The following is a 19,568-nucleotide window of genomic DNA, read 5'->3' as shown; positions in this document are numbered from 1 at the left end:
GTCTCTTTGCCAGTTAGGCTGAAAACTCCTTCATTACAGTGCTCCTCTCCTGATGTGGACTCTGAGAGAGTGCTCACATTGCCCTTTTGCCTTCTCTTTGATAAGTTAAATGGATTAAGCTTCCCCCAGCCACACTACAGGGTATATTTCCCCACTCATTAATCATTCCTCATTATAATGTAAACAAAATCAAAAGGTATTAAACTCATTCTTTGTATTTCTTTGTTCGTACTTATGTTACTGCCTGGTTTAAAAGACAATTTTATCTGACTAAGTTATAGATCATTAAGCTGAAAAAAAGTTTGCCCATTACTGCTGTTTTACCATCTTGCCCCATCTTGTCTCATTAGCAGGAACTGATTGAGCATGAAGGTGTTCTCTGGCTGTCAGTAGATAAAGTAGGTGCTCTTGGCTTTCATCTGTTCTGAATTCTCCTTGTCTCATTATCTTTACAAGGTCAGATTCTTTGACACCAGGACTGCTTGCTTAGCACTCCATTCTGGTAATTACTTGCCTGGCAACCTTAACCATAAGTAGATTGCATGTATATGGCAGCAATGAAAATATCAGCATACAGGCCAACAGCCATATATCCATATAACACAAATACCATTAGAAATGTGTTCATTCTACTGATGTAATTGTTATGCCTCTGTATTATCGTACTGCTGCAAGCATGATGTAGACATTAAAATGCACGGTTTATATTACAGCACTGAAACTGAAGTTGCAATTCAGCTCTCTTTTAGGGTCGGTCCCATAGCCTTTTCCCCACAAACTCATGAACAGATTATTTGGAAAAGGTTCAGCTACACTTCCCTGAATCTTTTTTACACTGTGTTACAAAGACAAACTCAGCTCCTGAAATTATGAAGTTGCTAGACAAGTTTGGGAAATTCTGGTGACACCTATTGCTCGTGGAAAGACTATCCTCAAATCAGGGCATAGACTTCTGCAAAATAAATTCTTCCCCTTAGATCTTTTCATTGTTGAGAAAGCAAAAAATGTAGCCCATGATGGATGCCTCATACATCTCTCTTTTTTTTTTCATTTTACATTCACAAAAATTACTTCTTCTACGACAAATCTTATCTACACAATTCATCAACAATAGTCAAATTGTATTTGAGTCACTTTTGCAAAGTTGTAACAATAAAATATATGTTGTTTATGTTCCAAGAAAATCCATAAAGGGGATAAAAATGTGAACGCCTCATATTTTGGCAGAATGCCTAAATAAAAATACCTTCATACCACCACAGTTCAAACTCATTTATATCAGATTTAAATATACTTCTTCTGCTAATGCAGTTCTTTCTCTGATCACCTCATTCTTCTTAATGTGTCAGTGATATTCAGATTTACGACAAAGCTTTTAAATCACCTATTCAATGTGATTTCAAAAGTGGCAGAGTATCTGAATAAAAATCTGTCCATGAGGCACTAAGAGTAGGTATCACGTTGCACTTACACTGTGCAGTTTATTGAGGGTGGCCACATCATCCACGTTTCACAGATGGAAAAACTGATGCCCTGAGAAATTAGATGAGTTGGCATTAATCGTACATCAATCATACAGCAAGTTGGAAACAACAATTAGACTTGCTGCCTCCTAGTTTCATAATCTAATCAGTCTAGCTTGTTTTATCTTGACCCCTCTAACAACCACAGCCCCTAGCTCAGGTACAAACCCACAGACCCATCTTTTCTATTGGGAAACACTTGCTTTACTTCTGAACCTCTCCACAGCTAACAGCTCTGTCTCCAGGCTCAGAGTATTTCTTACTACCCTTTTCCCTGCTCACCACCTGAAGTCATAGAATATCCATACTCAGGTTGTAGCTATCTTCAGTAACAGGGATCTTTTCCTATATAGAAGTCATGCCCTCTTTGTACTCAATTCAAAAACCCATTTAAAGCAGAGGACACCCTCCCAGATTACCCCACAGGAATCCAGGTTTCCTCCCTTGTGACTCTTCCACTGCACCAACACTCTCTAAATGAGAATCTTCTTTATTTACCAGTATAGAGGTACCTATAGGAACTGAGTTCTTTACATACAGGCTGTAGCTTTTTGTCATCAACTTTCTGTCTGGAAATCTTTCCCAATTCACTTAGAACAATGAAAATCAGGATCAGCCTTAGTACCTGAAGCCCTCAAAGGGTGGCGTAGAGGGGCAGAATCACCTCTCTCAAGCTGCTGTTCGTGCTTTTTTGATACAGCCCAGGATATGGTTGGCTTTCTGGGCTGCAAGCACACACTGCCTGCTCATGTCAAGTTCTCCATCCACCAGGATCCCTAAGTCCTTCTCCACTGGGCTGCTCTCAATCCTGTCATCCCCCAGCCTGTATAGATGCTGGAGGTTGCCCCAACACAGGTTGCAAGATCTTCCCTTGACCTTGTTGAACTTGTCTCAATAAAAATTAAGTGTATGCAAAGACAGAGATTGCGTTAACCTTACTCATAATGGTTAAAACTTAGCTCTTGTAAAAAGTACCCACATTAGGTTCATGCACCACCAAAGTCCCACCTAAGAGGCTTTGTGATGTATAAGTCCTCTGATGGCACTCTGCATAAGGGTCAGTTCATCCCACAAAACATTGGTAAAGTGTGGATCTGTATCCCTAAGTTTAACCTCAAACTGCAGATCCAGCTGTCTCAGCAGATTCCTTAGGTGCTGCCTCTGCAGCATGTTAAGAGTTTCCCACCAGTATTAAAACCATTGACCCAGCCCAGGTTGTTTTATTTCCTCATTTAGCCAGAAAGAAAGACTGTGGTACCTTTTTTATTTTTTGTGAAGGACAATGTATGACAAGTCTTACTGGGTCTTCTTCAATGTAAACACACAGTAATTCTTAAGGTCAAACAAGTACAGATTCTCAGGAATGAATAATTAATAGGGATATACAAAATGTCAGTACTCAAGTTTCTAGAATTTGCTAAAACACAGACAAATTGGAATCTGACAAAAACAAATTGTGTTTAATAACCCTTAAAGATGTGATCCCTGAAGCATCCTGCAGTACTCAAGTCTCCCCTTGTCCAACTTGTTTCATCTTCATTTACACTTGACAAAGACTAGTGAAAATAATGTTTGAACTTTAAGTAATAAAATCAGTTATAAAATCACTTACTTTATCACATATTAAATGTTTTTCCCCACTCTTGCTTTTTTTAACCTTCCTGACTATTTTTAGTGACTGCAGTTTCCAGCTGCATAGAACCACTCCTGGCTGAAGTAGCCCAGTGCCACTGGGGTGGTGCCTTGCAGGCACAAGAAAAAGCACATCTTTTTCCCTCTCTTCTGCAAGGTGATGACAAACCTTGTGACTGTAGAAGACACAATACTGAGCCCCAGTTACCAAGCCAGATAATATATAGGCTCTAGCTAATTCAGTTCCGTGGATCACAGTTGACTGTGATCAAGGGCAGAGTGAGGTCACATATAGATAGACCTTACGGGGTAAACCACAAATGGTATATAACTCTTAGTTTATGCCTCTTATATCCTGTGATGTCAGTCTGCCATTGGCATCAGTCCAGCTTTATCACCAGTCTGTAAAAACTGATCTACTTCTGAATTATGTCAATGAAGAATTAATCTCACTGGAAGTGCAGAATCAGGCCATCTACTAATAATGAAGGGGGAACATTAAATTGTTGCTATTTATTCCATGATGGCCTTCTGGAGACGTCTTGGCCAGATTCATAGATCAACCCTGCATCTTAGAGTTATAAAGCCAGATGATCCTATGGAATATGCAGTTGCAGGCAGGGGGCAGTCAATCTGGATATTTCAAACCGAGAAATAATGAGACAGGACTATTCAGAAGAGGAACCACACATGTGAAGTCCTCTGCTTTCAGAAGGAAAAAAAAAAGAAAACACAACACAAAAGTGTCATGTGCTGCAAGAAATTTTTTCAGTTTTCATTTGCTCCTCAATGTATGCAGTTGTCCTGGGTTCAGCAGTAGCAGTCATGTTTTTTCCTTTGTGTTAACTGGTGTAGTGCTGTGTTTTGACTTCTAGTTTGAGAACAGTGTTGGTGAAGCCGATGTTGTCGGTTGTTGCTAAGTGATGTTTACCCTGACCAAGGACTCTGTGAGGCTCATGCTCTGCCAGGGAGGAGGGGAAGCTGTGAGGAAGCAGAGACGGGGCGCCTGACCCAGGCTAGCCAGGGAGGTATTCCATACCACAGCACGTCATGCCCGGGGTGGGGGGGTAACGGGGAGTTACCCGGAAGGACAGGAGCTTCCGGGTGGAACTCGTTTTCTTGGCCGGTGGTATCGTATTCTCTTCCCTTGTTATTTTCCCTTATCATTGTTTTAGCTGATAGTAGCGGTGGTGATTTGTTGCTGGACTGTTCTTGTCTCAACCCGTAGGAGTTGCACTCTCTCGATCCTCCTCCCCGTTCCTCCGGGAGCGGGGAAGGGGAGAGCCCCGGTGCAGGGGGGGGGAGACGGACACGGACCTTGATTGTTGTCAGCTCGGCACCACTCACTGGGAGTGAGTGAACAAGTTACCTGACTGGGTTTAAACCACGACAGCAGTTTACTCTGGCAGTGCATTTAGGCACTCAAGGAAAAGGCATTTTCTCATGAACATAACTTATCATATGCACGGGAAATATTTGCAGTACACATCAGTAATAACAAAAGGAATGAATAATTACCTCAAAATAGAATAATTCAGAGTATAGAAATATGCAGAGCATTCAGAATATCTGAATTCTAAGATGTTTCTCAGCAGATGACATTGTTAGTTGATTAGCTGGGCAGATTCTACAGAATTTGCCCTGTATTTTTACTGAAGTGGCATAATAACAGAGGATTCAAGTAGCACCCTGGATACTAAAATCTCCTTTTGCTGTGAACAGACACAGCTCATCAGCCAAACAGCCAGCCAGACAGTTGATCACATATACAACCTTTTTATATAGGGACACAGGAGCAGCCTTATACCTTGAACTGCAAAATTGGAGGCTCCCAGGCAGTAAGCTCAATGAAATTCATGGAGGCTGACTGAGGCCTGTAGCAGTAGGTGCTGGTACTCACTGTCCAATGCCCCACTTCCTCAGTGTGGACTGTAATTGCCCCCACAAATGTCCACAGCACAATTTATTTTGGTTCAAAGATTAACTGAAAATCAGGAAGAAACACAAAGACGACATGAGAGGTGAGGGCAGTGTGCAGAGTATTAACACCTGACAAGAACACACTTAAGAGACACAGAGCTTCTCCATCGGGCTCTCTCAGGCAGTGCCTATACTACCAAATAAAGCAAGTCTCAGGGCAAAGCCTCAAACTCATGATCACTCTGTGTCAGCACACTCCTGGTGCAGTTTTGGTCTGTGCCAAGCAGCAGCAGCCTGCATTGCATGGGTATGGCTCAGAGTGTAGAACATGCCAGGACACATGACCAGGTGGTGGGTTGGATACAGCCACCCCCTGTTTAGGAGGACAAGAGTTTATGCATGTGAAAGTGAATGCACTGCGTTGCTTAGCCTTACTGCCAGAAGCCTGTCCTGGACTATTTTTCAGTAGTAGCAAGGTTTGGCTTAGTCAAGCTTTTGCCAAAAGATAGTTGTTTTTTTTCCATACCCTTTTGTTTGTCTTTGCATGTCAAATTGGGGTGAACACTCACGCTCTGCAGCAGCTGTATGTGCAGTGACAAGTGAGCTGTACCCCCCCTGAGACTTCTTTGTGCCTAATCTGGAGCCCCAGTAGAATTTTTATCCTCAAGTTGCAACAGATATTTCTAGAAGTTTCTCATTTACTCCTCTCAGATAGGTAGGAATTTAGACCTGAATTTCATACATAGTAATTTCACACATAGCAGTTTCACATTTTTAATGCAAGAAATTCTTCTTTCTTTTCTGGTTCAAGGGCTAGTTTCATAGCTTCTAGACTTCTCATAGAAAACAAGGAATACAGTATTTCCTCTTTTTATGGTAATTCAAAATTATATAGAAGCTTGTGCTTCAAAATTAAAAATACTCATATTTGATATAAACAAGACTTACGCTTTATGTCACAGATTACATGGCTTTATTTTTTTTTACCTATCTCAGGTAAGCTTTTTCTGTGTTGTACACTTGGTTCATTATCTTGACATTCAGATAAAGAAAACAAACATATAGAAATAACACAACAGGAAACTTTTCCCATGCTGATTCCAGTCAATGCTCTTTGATGCATTTAGACTGGTCAGAAATCTTGCAAGGCTGCTAAATTTCAGATACGGATAAAATTTTGTTTCCAGGTGTGTATGCAATATAAAGGAACAGAGTAAGTTTAACTTCACAAAATCTAAAGTCTAAAGAAAAATACTCATCTTCCCTCCACGTTTTGTATTTTTAACTGCTTAGAAGTCTGGATGTTGTTACTTCTATAAACACCCCGTCCTAGTTAAATTCCTAGTCTCAACAAGATACCATTATGAGGAATTCTACCATCTGTTACCTTTTTTTACTATTGAACATTTTACCTTTTGGATCCACAGAATAGACCATGGTTTCTAAATCCATCTGTACCTTCCTAAACTGATTGTCACCACATTTAGCATGGAAACTGTCAGTATCAAGGTTGGGAACATTATTACCCCAAAGGCAGTCATGTTTTATGTTCACCCTCCCAAACTATGACGGTTTAAAGAATGTTTAGAGATTCAGAATATGGGATAAGTCTGGGATTTGAACCATGCTCAGCCTGACAATCTAGCCAATTTCCAGTTTAGAGGGCAGGCTAGTCCTAATCACCTCCAGGCCATGCCCAGGGGACATTAGCATTTTGAAGGCAGAGGCAGCCCTAGTCTTCTGGGAGGAAGCTCAGCACTCCTCTCTGGTAGAGCTAAGGATTAGGAAGCCCCAGGGGAAGACAAAGAGAGCAGATTTAAATCTGAATGGGACCCATGGAAGCCCTAAGGAGGGGGTAGCATCTGAAACCAGACTTACTTTCCCAAGTCAGGGCTACCTGGAGGTAGAGGTGTGCACAGTACCACATGGGTTTAGGAAAGCATCCACAGCTTCAATGCTGAATAAAGAAATGGAGAAAGATCTTTTGTATTTGACCTTGCAGGCCAAACATGACTCATTTTGCTGCTTCTTGCCTGCGACTTTATGATGGTCTGTTACTTAATTTTTTTTGAAAACCTTTTAACCTCACTCGATTTTCAGCATAGCTAGCAAAGCGCCAAGGCCTAGCCATCCTATAGGAGTAGCACACCTTAAAACAAAGCTAAAATCTTCTCTAAGTACAGATTTTTTAGTTTAACTAATTATTAATTGAAAACACCTCTGATTAGTTGTTCAAAGCCTTGCAAGAGCTGGAAATGCCTGCTTCTTTACGGAAGAACTGTCTTACTAGCAGCAGCCTGGAAAGCTTCCAGACAGTAGCAAAAATTAGCGAGAAGGAAACATGTTATAAGAACGGGCCACAGATGTAAATGCTCACTTCCCCACTTTGGTGTGCTGATCAATTAAAGATAGTTAACACCTGACTGGTGTTGTCTTGAACATCTGCAGACCACAAATGCAGCTGCTTCATATCTTCTCACTCCCTTAGAACAATCAAGCTGCTGCTGCTGCTGTCTCATGTAAAAATTGGTCATCAAAACGTGTGTAGCATCTACCACCTTAGTCTGAACAGTTTTTCTAAGACTCAGTAATCTGTGTGTTAGAAAGATACTGGCCAAAACCAGCTTTTAAATTCTAAATTGAAAGTTTTGACGTTTACATTTTATACTGAAGTTACTCATTCACAGTTGATAAGCTAACCCAGAAGGAACCTCTTCACCTGTAAAGATGCAGGCAGACAGATGACCCAAGAGTGCTGTGCTTTTGGGAGGTTGATGAACCACTTTTTAAGGCATATTAGAAATAAATTATCAGTAAGTAGAAAAGCATCTGAATCACACAGACATTTTTCACAGTTGCTGGAAGGCATTATATTACTGCCGCCTGTCTTTGTAGTAATGTCAGCCCTATGTGTAAAGGGGGTAGTGAGAGATCTGTTCCCTGGCTCAAAGCGCATACAGTGCAATACCATATGCTCCCATCAGAAGGAACTGTGGGTGCTCGCAACTAATCAAGATCAATCTCTCAATTAGGCAGATCATAAGGTTCAAACACAAAGGAGAAGTGGTAACTCCCAGTGATGCACTTATTCTCTTAGCTGTGTTGTTTCTGTGTTGGATTATTGCTGAAAGGCTTTGGTGGAAAAAAAAAAAAGTGTTTCAGAGAAAAGGTGTCACAATATGTCATTTATAAACAGTGAATTATATTGCATCATACACATTTATAATACATCCATGTGGACAGGTGCAGATACATGCAGGCTGCTTGGTCAGTGCTCTCAGATGGCTGGATACAAGCCAGCTCTAGTCTCAAAGCTGTTTAGACACAAACCGGTAATATACACAGCCTGTCACCAGGCCTTATTGACTTGAACATAGTGCAATGCTAACACAGTTATATAGACCAGAAATGGCTCGTGTCTGGCCAGCTCGGAGGATGAGGAGACAAATTTCACACCTACATCCACCCTCAGGAAGGTGCACCCAAAAATTCCCCTGAACTTCCCCAACTTGTTAAGGAAGATACCAAGATCTGAGATACAGTCAGTGAGAGGGGGTGTTTTCAGACTCAGACAGAATTAAAAATAAAGACTTTGCTATGGGAATAAATATCTATACTGGTCTTATTGCCTCTGAAGTTTATGGGCGTAAATATCTATATAGATCTTTATCTCCCTTTGAGGTTTGTTTTGAATTTTTACAATGTTCAAAGATATGCTGATAGAAAAAAAAAATACCAGTGTTGCATGTCTTTCAAGCATATGGCTCTCCTTAGAGCCAACAAGGCTTTTGTATGAAAAATGAATATGAAATCAGGGCAAGAATTTAGTATAGCAAAGTAAATTTCCTCCAGCACTATGTACAACAAATAAAAAGCAAAAAGAAAAGGTGGAAAATCTGTAAGATGATCAAGCTACCAGTGAGCTTAACTTAAGTCCACAGGCTACCTCGAAGAAAAGATACAAAACAAATGAACAAACAAACAAAAATCCTCCTTAGAGATTGTGCCAGTCAGCTGGCCAGAAAAAAATGCCAAAGCAACAGTGTACTGGTGCCATCTGGCTACTTCTCCTCCTTCCAATGGCTCCCTGCCATGTTCCTGACCAGGATATTGGAAGAACCAGATACAAGCCACATCCAAAAAAAATCCTCACAGGTTTTTATACTGGACTCAATGGATGCTGAAACATGTTTCTGGCAGTCAATGTTATATAAATATCATGCAGTATGAACATGCCTGAGACAGATAAAATAGGTGAGTACCAAATCTTACCACATTAAAGGTACACTGGGTCTTTGCAGGAGTAAAAGCAGCCCCACATTCAAGACAATTTAACAGGGTGCGGTGTGTAGAACAACACTAGGTTTTTTCCTCTGTGGCTACTTTTCATTTCAAACTTCCCTTTCAGATCTGAAATGGGACTATTGACTTGAAGAAGATGAGATTTGGGGTCACTGTGCCAAAAACTAATCTTTACCTAAGTTGAAGAAAACCAGGTTGTGATTATCAGACAGTTGTATTTATTTTGCCTGATATAAATGTAATCTAGGGATTGAAAGCAAAACACTACATATTCAGTAGATAATTCACAGTTTTAGATATCAACTGAAAATCAAAATATGCACCATTTGCAGTCAGCAACATTCGCGAACCACATGTATAGGGTATGTACAGCTGGTGTAGAATTTAATTTGAATGCTATTTATGTGCTATGCATGCTGCATATAAAGCAGACTGTCAACTGTTCACTTCCAAAAAAGGAAATAAGTGACATAAAAATTAAACCTACAAACCCTAGGAACCTCAAGTTTTCAAAGCAAGAACAATGGTCAGAATAAGATTTATATCTGGTTTGAATTTCACAGGTTTTTTCCAGTTTAACAGAACTTTTGACTCATTTGGAGTATTTCTCTTAATCATAGTGCAATTTGCAATTATTTATGCGTGGTGGTAAAATTCAGATCTCTCTGAGGCACAGGAATGACCCCTGCTTAGTGCCTTCTCTACAAGTTGAAATTAAATTTAGCCCTATGCAGAGCCAATGCCAGAGTCACCAGGACAAAAAGTAACAATTATAGATAGTGACAAAAATGTGTGTAAAGGCCTCTATTTAATCTAAAAGACATTGGATGACCTCCTTTAGAGACCTATACACAGCTTGACAACAACAACAATAATAATAATAATAACACAGAGCTATGCAATAATAAATTTTACTAGCATCAGATGTGCTACATCTGTGCCAGTAAATAAAATAAATCATGGGCATTTGATGACCCTGAGAGCAAATGGAATAGCACAGTTTGTATCTATGTGCCCGAACTCTTCTCTATCTAAAGTTAGGCGGCTCATCCACACCTATTGAGAGTCCTTGCTGCCTACCAAAATATGCTAGACATTCTCCGCAAGAAATTACATGTCCCATCTAGCGACCTCAACATGAGAAGGATCTCTGCAGCAATATGGTCCTTCCATTGTCCCATGTTATTCAAGTAAGTGAGTATCCTTTCCACCACCATCCACAGTGGTTAGGAAAAGCCAAAGCTCACCTAAAGCTCACCTTCACAAGGGATGTCAAGGGCAACACTGTGTTACTAGTAGTAAAATGCTGAGCAAAACAAATGTGAGCCCATGTCTGAATGGAGCTGGTGATCTAGTGACAGTGGACACATAGAACACTAAGGTGTTCCATGCTTTTTCTGTTTCATCTTCCCCCAACTAAAAAGCACTTTCAAGGCTCTTTGCTTAGAAAGTTCGAGAAGAACTACCAGTAATGGTTGAGGATGCAGTCCTCAAAACAAAGTACTCCAAAATTAACTAAAACTACTTGACCCATACAAGTTCATGGGACTGATCAAGCTGAATCCAAGAGTGCTTAGAGATCTGGCCAATGTTCTTGCAAGGTGACTATCATTTTTTTCTAAAGTTGTGGAGAATTAAATTGATCCATGACTCATGGAGAAAGGTAAGTGTTGCATGCATCTTCAGAAAAGGAAAAAATGGCCATCGAGGAAACTACAGGCCAGCTATCTGCACTTTGTTCCCTGGTGAAATCGTGGAGCAAATCATCTTGGAAGACATTTCTGGGCGCATGAAGAAGATGATGATGTTTTGGAACAGTCAGCATAGATTTACTAAAGTCCTTATGCCAAACGACCTGATCATCTTTTATGATGAAATGACTGGTGTGGTGATCAATGTGAGAGCAGTGAATGTCATTTACCTCTGTTTTGAAGGATTTTGAAAGGGCATTCTGCAGTATTCTATTCTTATATCCAAGCTAGGATGTTTTGGTCTGGACAGAAGACAAGTAGATGGGTGAAAATGTAGTCAATGTTTAGACTGGTTAATGAATTGAACTCCACCTAGAGGCCAGTTACAAATTGAATACTGCAGGATCTATACCAAGACCTGTCCTATTTAACACTTTATCAATGGCAATGTAATGCAGTTTCATATTGTTTGCAGATTATATCAAACTGGTGCCTGTCCATACACCTGAAAGAAAGGCCAACATCCAAAAGGGCTTAGTCTGGAAGAACAGCCAACAAGAACTTAAGGGCATTTAATAAGGACAAATGCCAAGTCCTGCACCTGGGAAGGAAGAACTCATTGCATTGATGCAGGCTGGAGATGCACTGGCTGTGGAGCAGCTCTGCTGGAAAGGACACTGGGGTTTTGGTAAATAGGCTGAACATGAACTTGCAATGCGCCCTGGCAGACAAAAAGGCCAACAGCATGCAAGACTGTATCAACATTGCACTTTGCTCAGCACTCCTTAGATGGCATGTAGAGTACTGTCTTCAGTTTTGCCTCTCCTGGTGCAAGGAAGACATTGATGAAATCGACCGAGTTCAGCAGGCGGCCAGAAACATGGTCAACAGGTAGAGCAATTATCCTGTGAAGATAAGCCAAAAGAACTGTGCATGTTGAGCCTGGAGAAGAGGGCAGTGCATAGCAGCCTTCCAATACCTACAAGGGGGTTCTCAAGATGAGGGATCCAGGGCTTTACATATGTGTGTGACTTCAAAGCTTCAGCTGGAGTTTGGACTGCAAATCTGAATTATTCTGATTCTGTTTTGGCATCAATAGTGATTTAAGATGTAGCCATTATTCATTTTTATTAAATTTTATGTGCAGGTCAAAATTATTCTTGTCGGGTGGACAGAAAACATGGCAGCCCCTTGAATTTGTATCTCATAACTTCTTTCCACAGAAGGACCTAAACGTACAAAATACAGTGGGCTTCCTATAACCTGCTATAATAGACTGCTTGAGCAGAGGGTTTCAAATCAATGACCTCCAGAGGTCCCTTTCAAACTCAACCACTCTGTGATTCTGTGAATAGCTGGCAACTGACACTGAATACACTGCATTTAGAACTTGTGTAAAATATTAATGGTGAGGGTATTTAGACTTCAGTGAAGTTTTTCAGTCATTCTGATGGCTTCCCGTCAGCTGAAGACTCCAAATCAAGATAAAATACCTGCTTGAAAAAGCTGCTCCAGCTAATGCAGGAATTAGACATTCCTGTAGCTATAGCAGGTGCATTTAGATGAATGTGATTTCCCTATCAAAATGTATCTGAGGGTTATGTTGTAAGAAATTTTGTATACAAGAATTTCGGAAGAGTTGACAAAGAAACTCACTATTTTCAATAATCTATAAAGTACTGGCAAAAGGATATAGGGCTGTTGGAGTAAGTCCAGAGCAGGGCCACGAGAATGATCAGGGGGCTGGAGCACCTCCCGTATGAAGACAGGCTGAGAAAGTTGGGGCTGTTCAGCCTGGAAAAGAGAAGGCTGCGTGGAGACCTCATAGCAGCCTTTCAGTATCTGAAGGGGCCCTAAAGGGATGCTGGGGAGGGACTCTTCATTAGGGACTGTAGTGACAGGACAAGGGGTAACGGGATAAAATTTAAACAGGGGAAGTTTAGATTGGATATAAGGAAAAAGTTCTTTCTTGTTAGGGTGGTGAGGCACTGGAATGGGTTGCTCAAGAAAGCTGTGAATGCTCCACTCCTGGTGGTGTTCAAGGCCAGGTTGGATGGAGTCTTGGGTGACAGCCTTCTTTCTGCTTCTCTTCAGGGTGGAGAGCTAGCTGGAAAAAAGTTGTGGAGTGATAACAGAGCCTTTGGTTGGTGAGAGAAGGGTGTAGAAGGAGCAAATGTTGCTACATAGTGTAGCTATAAGCAGGAAAACTAAGGCATGTAGCATCAAGGACTTACCCAAAGCAAAAACTCAAATTTGTACTGAAGTGCAAAATTGTCTTTTTCCCCCTTCTAGCCCAAGTTTTCCTTACTTGCTGGACAAAAATACTTTTCTGCGTGATAAATAGCATCACAGATTGAAAATGTAAAGGATACTTAGACTGAAATATTGGGGAAGGATTTTAAGAGTACAAAAGGTCTGTGTGATCTGGTTTAGTGGAGGTGTCCCTGCTTGTGGCAGGGGGGTTGGATCGAGATGATCTTTAAGGCCCTTTCCAACCCAAACCATTCTGTGATTCTGTGATTCTGTGATTCTGTGATTCTGTGACGTGGTTTAATGTGCGACATTCCTGTCCATGGCACGGGGTTGGAACTACATGATCTTAAGGTTATTTCCAACCCTAGCTATTCTATGATTTGATGATTCTGTAAGGTAATATCATGCCCACATCTTAAACAAAATTACTGAGTTGATTCTAAATCAGTCAGTTTGACAAAGAAAGAAGGCTGGTTTTATTAAGGAAAAAAGGGGCCAGTGAGCTGAACATGGTTCCAAACACAATTCCAGGGCTACTGAAATCTTTGGATACATAAACAGGGAATATCAAGTAGTTGAAAAGAGCCTGATATTCCAGATCGGCATTCAAGCAGCCAGTCAGGCACTGACCCCTGAGTGCAGCTGGAGCACAATGCCCAGTTCTGTGGCCCACTCCTCAGGAAGACAGCTAACAGTATGGAAAGGGCTCAGAAATGCGCCACAAAGAGTCACAATGAGGTTGTATCATTATAAACGTAAAAACTATGAATGTTAACAAGTATAAAGTAGATGGCTCAGTTACGTTAGTAAAAGTGGTCTTCAGTGTAACTGAAGACATCTTGTGCAATGCCAAGAGCCTGAAACTAGCCAGATTCAGGCCAGGAAGAAGTTGCATGTTTTAAACGGTAAGAACAGGTATCATTGGAACAATTTCTCTGCGGTCATGGGGCATTAACATAGGAAACTGGAACATTAAGATTTTCTTTTCATAGACATGATCTATTTGAAACAAATTAATTCAGTGCAGTCTTACCCATTGCACGAGGAGCCTGATTATCTAATCTTGCAGTGGTTCCTTCAGGCTTTTAAACTGTAATCTGCACTTTATGATGCTCCCAACATCCTCTTGACTGCATGTACATGTAAACACTGCTCACACAAGTGCACATGCGTGTAACAGTTACAAAAGGATGAATTGTGCACTCCCTCCATGGCACTGTAGCCCACATGTTTAATGCTTCAGCATTTGACTTTGGCCCAAAGAAAGGGAGAACAGCTGTTGTTTAGACTCATTAAGAGCCAAGGAGCCTGACAGAGGTCTGTTCCATGCATTGTCTGTGCACAAGAGGATTGGTATGGCACTACAGGAGCACAACCCAACAGTTGTTTCTAAAAAACATGTGCCAGCATCATCTCACAACATGCTTCCCCACACCTTCCTTTAGCAGGCACACACCATCACCATCTTCATCACTTTCCTGCAGTTAACATAGCAAAGACCTTCAAATACTTGTAAATGAACTATTAACAGAATTGATTTTGAATTAGAGTTGTATATTTGTCATTTGGACCTCTGAGCGTACCCTGAGACTGCCTTTTCCTGTCAATGCTGTATTTTGGGACTCAGTCAACTCTACCTGCTGGTTGTTGCCTGGAAATGTCTTGTGCAAAACAATTGACTTAATGCCTCTTGTCTGCTCCCCTCTTGGCAGAGCATGTGTCCATCTGGAGTTACAACCTCCTATGACCACCAAGCTACCTCTGATGACACAACCAATATCCTCACAAATATGCAGACTGTTTTTATCAAATGGTGGCAGCTCATAGAGTGTTCTTGTTTTGCCTTATCTCCCTATTTTATTTTTGCAAGTATCAGTCTCTCTCAGTTTATAACAGATTTTCTGTGTTGTTCTCACAAGCAAAATCTGAGGTTATGTTAACCCTGTTTCATTGCTACCATTCTGTAATAGAAGTACTAAACATAGTCAGAAGGTATGTTATTTCAGCGATAGTTTCCAACAAACGGACTGACGAAAATGGGAACTAAAGGGTGCTCACCTAAACCTGCACTCTATTGCAAAGTGCTAAACCCATGTCCGTATAGCTGAGACTGTATGACTCTAAACTGTGCCTGCTGTTTCAGACAGGCAGGAAAAATTACCTGAAATACCAAAATCTCCTGTTTAGTTGTACCAAGGCTGTCTCAGGGTGTAAGAACAGGAAGATCTGTGAGGTTTTTCAAACACATCAGTGAATAATCTATGTCAAGTTTGACCAAAAGGAGTAAACCTCCCCTATAGAAACTGTGCCACCTCTGAGGTTAGTTAGTCTTTATGTCCTTTTGCTTTAATTGATCTGTATATTTTGTATAAATTATAATCCTTGAAAGCATTTGAACACTCACAATTTCTTTGCAGCCATTGTAACATCCCTTTCACATTTCTCTTGGATTTTCCAGGGGGGTTTGTTGGTTTTATTTTACAATAAACCTTTTTCTATAAGTGCTTAAGAATCACAATACAGGCTGAAATAAAATCCTGTGAAATTGTGAAATAAATACTGTGAATATCGTGAAATAAAATCCTGACTGCTCTGGTCCCTTCCTTCAACTGACAATAATTTTTGGAAGTAAGCTGTTGTGTCTACCCTGTGCTAATGCCCATCTTTTTTTCTTCCAGGCTTTCATTCCAGCAGCAGCAGTTCTGGCAGCTGTTGTCCACCTTTCTTTTGAAGTTGGATGGATTTCTGTTTTTCTCACAACATAGTATAAACATGATCTAGCATTTGATATACTAGACTTTGTTATACTGCATTTCTGTTAACTACAACACCTCAGTCAGGTTTGTATTCAACCTGCAGCATCACTGATATGGAACTTAAAAATGTCTATAATCCCAAGGTAGAAGCTGCCAGGCCCTCCTTAGTGATGGCAGTAAGTGATGTATGGTCAGTCTCTGACCATAAATGTCTTTCCCATTGACCGGTAAGGTAAAATAAAACTAAATCCAAGGGCTGAAATGAATGACATTGAGTCTCAGTTTGTCCCTATAATTTGCTGAGACTCTGCACTGCCTGGTTTGTCCAGTTAAGCATGACAAACTTTCCTTCACCCTTTGACATCTTGGGGAAATCATGCAACCTTCACTTGTCAGCTGAAATGGTCCCAGTGACGAAGATTCAAGCTTTTAAGCTGTATCTGCACTCCTAAACCAAGGGGGTGGGAAGCAGACTAGGGAGTCACCAGTCTCCAAGGTGAAGCGGCACATACTGATGGATACCAGCATCATTAAGGCCAGACTCCTCTGGCTTCACGCAGAGCCTAGAGTGCGTGTCTCCTCAAGCCCCTGGTGGCCCTAAGATGTCATTATTAGTTTGTGTTTCTTTTGTCAGTTTACAATACCTGAAATAATATGAGAGATGTGATATAGGCAGCCACATAGTGTGTGCAACATCAAACTAACAAAAAACAGAGCATGCTGACAGATTTGGCATCTGCAAACACAAGCCTTCCAGGATGGACTAAGAGGACTATGTAGCATGAAAGGAGTCAAACTTAATGCAGTCCTTATTGCCCCTTGGACAGGAACTGACATGAACTCCTTTCAGACTCTTAGAATCACAGAATGGCTTGGGTCAGAAGGGACCTTTAAAGATCATGTAGTCCAACTACCCTACCATGCACAGGGACATCTTTCACTACATCAGATTGCTCAAAGCCCTGCCCAGTGTGATTTTGATCACTTCCAGGTCTGGGGCATTCACAACTGCTCTGGCCAACCTGTTCCAGTGTCTCACCACCCTCATCATAAAAAATGCCTTTCTTATGTCCAATCTCAATCTACCCTCTTTCAGTTTAAAATCATGGCTCCTTGTCCTGTCACAACAGGCCTTGATAAGAAGTCCCTCTCCAGCTTTCTTATAAGTCATCATTAAGCCACTAAGTGTTGAAAGGCTGCAATAACGTCTCCTCAGAGCCTTCTCTTATGCAGGCCGAACTATGCACACTCTTTCAGCTTGTCTTCATAGAAGAGGTGATCCATCCATCTGACCATACTCACGGCCCTCCTCTAGACTCACTCCAACAGGTCCATGTCTTTCCTATGCTGGGGGCCTCAGAGCTTGATGCAGAACTCCAGGTGGGGTCTCACCAGAGCAGAGTAGAGGGGAAGAATCACCTCTCTTGAACTGCTGGCCATGCTCCTTTGGATGCAGCCCAGGATACAGTTGGCTTTCTGGGCTATGAACACACTTTGCCAACTCACATCCAGCTTTTCATCTACCAGGATCCCCAAGCCCTTCTCCATAGGAGTCTGCTCTCAACCTATTAATCTCCCAGCCTGTATTGATACTGGGAGTTGCCCCAGCCCAGGTGAAGGAACTTGCATTTGGCCTTGTTGAACTTCCTGAGGTTCATATGTGCCCAGTTTGCAAGCCTGTCTCTTCCCAAACTCTGCTTTGGAAGTGGCTGGCTGAAATGGTTGAAAGCAGAGGCAGAGTGGGTACCAGCAGCTAAACAGAGTACATAGCTGTGCTCGGGCTCACTCTCTGCCTTTTATTTTCCTTTTCGTAGAAGTGTGGCCTACCTGCTGAATCTCCAGTGGATATACCTCTTACTTTCACCTCTTATTGTATTAGCATTTTTCCCTTACAAAATTAAAAAAAAAAAAAAATTGCACTTTATTTCACTTTACAGTAGTGTTTGATCTTTTCTGTGAGAGCTATTCAGGTCCTGTGATCCATCATTTTCAAAATATCTTCAAGTATGATGTAGTAGGTGCCCCCAGGCTGCCTGCAGCCACCAGGATGTTCCCGTCTGGCCCTCCATCCTTTCTGTAGCAGATAGGGACCAGATGTTCAAGGAATTAAATTCACCAGGACAGCTGAACTCCTCGTGATTCCAGAGCCCAGCACAGGGAGAAGAACACCACCACTGTGTCCATCAAAGCTGGGGTGAGAACTAATAGCACTGTTTCTGCCCATCCTCTGGCTGATTTGTTAGCATCCAATCTGAACTCTTAAACGGTCCCCTTGCTTTCTGATTGACCCTCTGGACACACAAGCAAGTTATCATGAGGCAGAGCACAAACCACAACAACTCTTTCAGTGCCCACTTGTCCCTGTTTGAAGCTCCTGACCCCACAATGCATAAGGAGTAATTTACCCAAACCCACATGTAACATAGGATGAGGGTCTGTAACCACAGCATGTGAAAAGAGAGCTGGCAGGATTGAAATGTGTACGTGGTCCTTTCTATAATTTAGTCTTATGTTGTTACCTTTGAAGTCTGTTTGTCTCCTGCTGTGGTGTAGTCTGACTTAACCTCAAAGAAAGGGTCCTACTCAGGCCCCTCTTTCTGCCAACTAAAAACAAGTAATACATTAAAGTGTTTCAAAAGCAAGCATTGTCATTTATATGGCTGACTGCTGTCTGCCTTCCGTTCTTCTGCCACCCACTGTCTGTAAACACAGACTTTAACATTCTGCAACTGTCTTGGGAAGAAGTTCAGCTCTACTGGTGGTTTTAATTAGTCTTCTCTCTGACTTAAGGTCCTGAGTTTGCCATAGCTACTGCATCCTATGTTATAACCACATTGTCAGGGCTGGCAGAGCTCCACTCCTCTCGGGGCTTAGGTCCAACTGCTCCATGTACTACATCAGGAACCACTGTGCAGGACAGCCACAGGCTCCCAAGGGCTAATGACAGAGCCTTTAGACACATGTTCCCTCTGAGAAGAGTCACAGATTTTGGATGGAGTGTTTTGTGTGCAGGCAGCAGGGCAGGGCAAAACAATGAAAAGAGCTCAGAAATATTCAGGAACAAAGGATGAAGCAGGTTCTGGGTGTGTCTAACAGGCATTTCTAAACAAGCACTAACTGGGATGAATCTCTTGATGAATAAATCTAGGAAATGCAGGGCAGTTTCCAGACTCCAGACCTACATGCCCTACCCACAGAGCAAAGTGCAGCAATCCCTCCTTGCTGAAAGCTCTCAGATAAGGATCTTGACTGTGGGCAGCAGAGGAAAAGATATTCCCTTGGTCCATCCTGGAACCAATTTGATACTGGACAGGTCATAAATGCAATAAAGTACACTTTTTTCTGAAGGAAATGCTGCCAGAGCCTTAACTGAATGGCACCGAGACCAGTGCAGCCTATTAGAAAGGCTCAGGAAGCATATTATTTTAAGCAGCTGAGGGATAGATTCTGATGTGGCTCCCTCAGGGCCGTTTGCACATCCCACAGCTTTA

This window comes from Pezoporus flaviventris, unplaced genomic scaffold (assembly GCF_033815535.1).
Source record: "Pezoporus flaviventris isolate CSIRO_AGI_PZ_B2104156 unplaced genomic scaffold, CSIRO_AGI_Pfla_v1 ptg000007l, whole genome shotgun sequence".
NCBI classification, from domain to species: domain Eukaryota; kingdom Metazoa; phylum Chordata; class Aves; order Psittaciformes; family Psittacidae; genus Pezoporus; species Pezoporus flaviventris.
Note: the sequence above shows the minus strand (reverse complement) of the source record.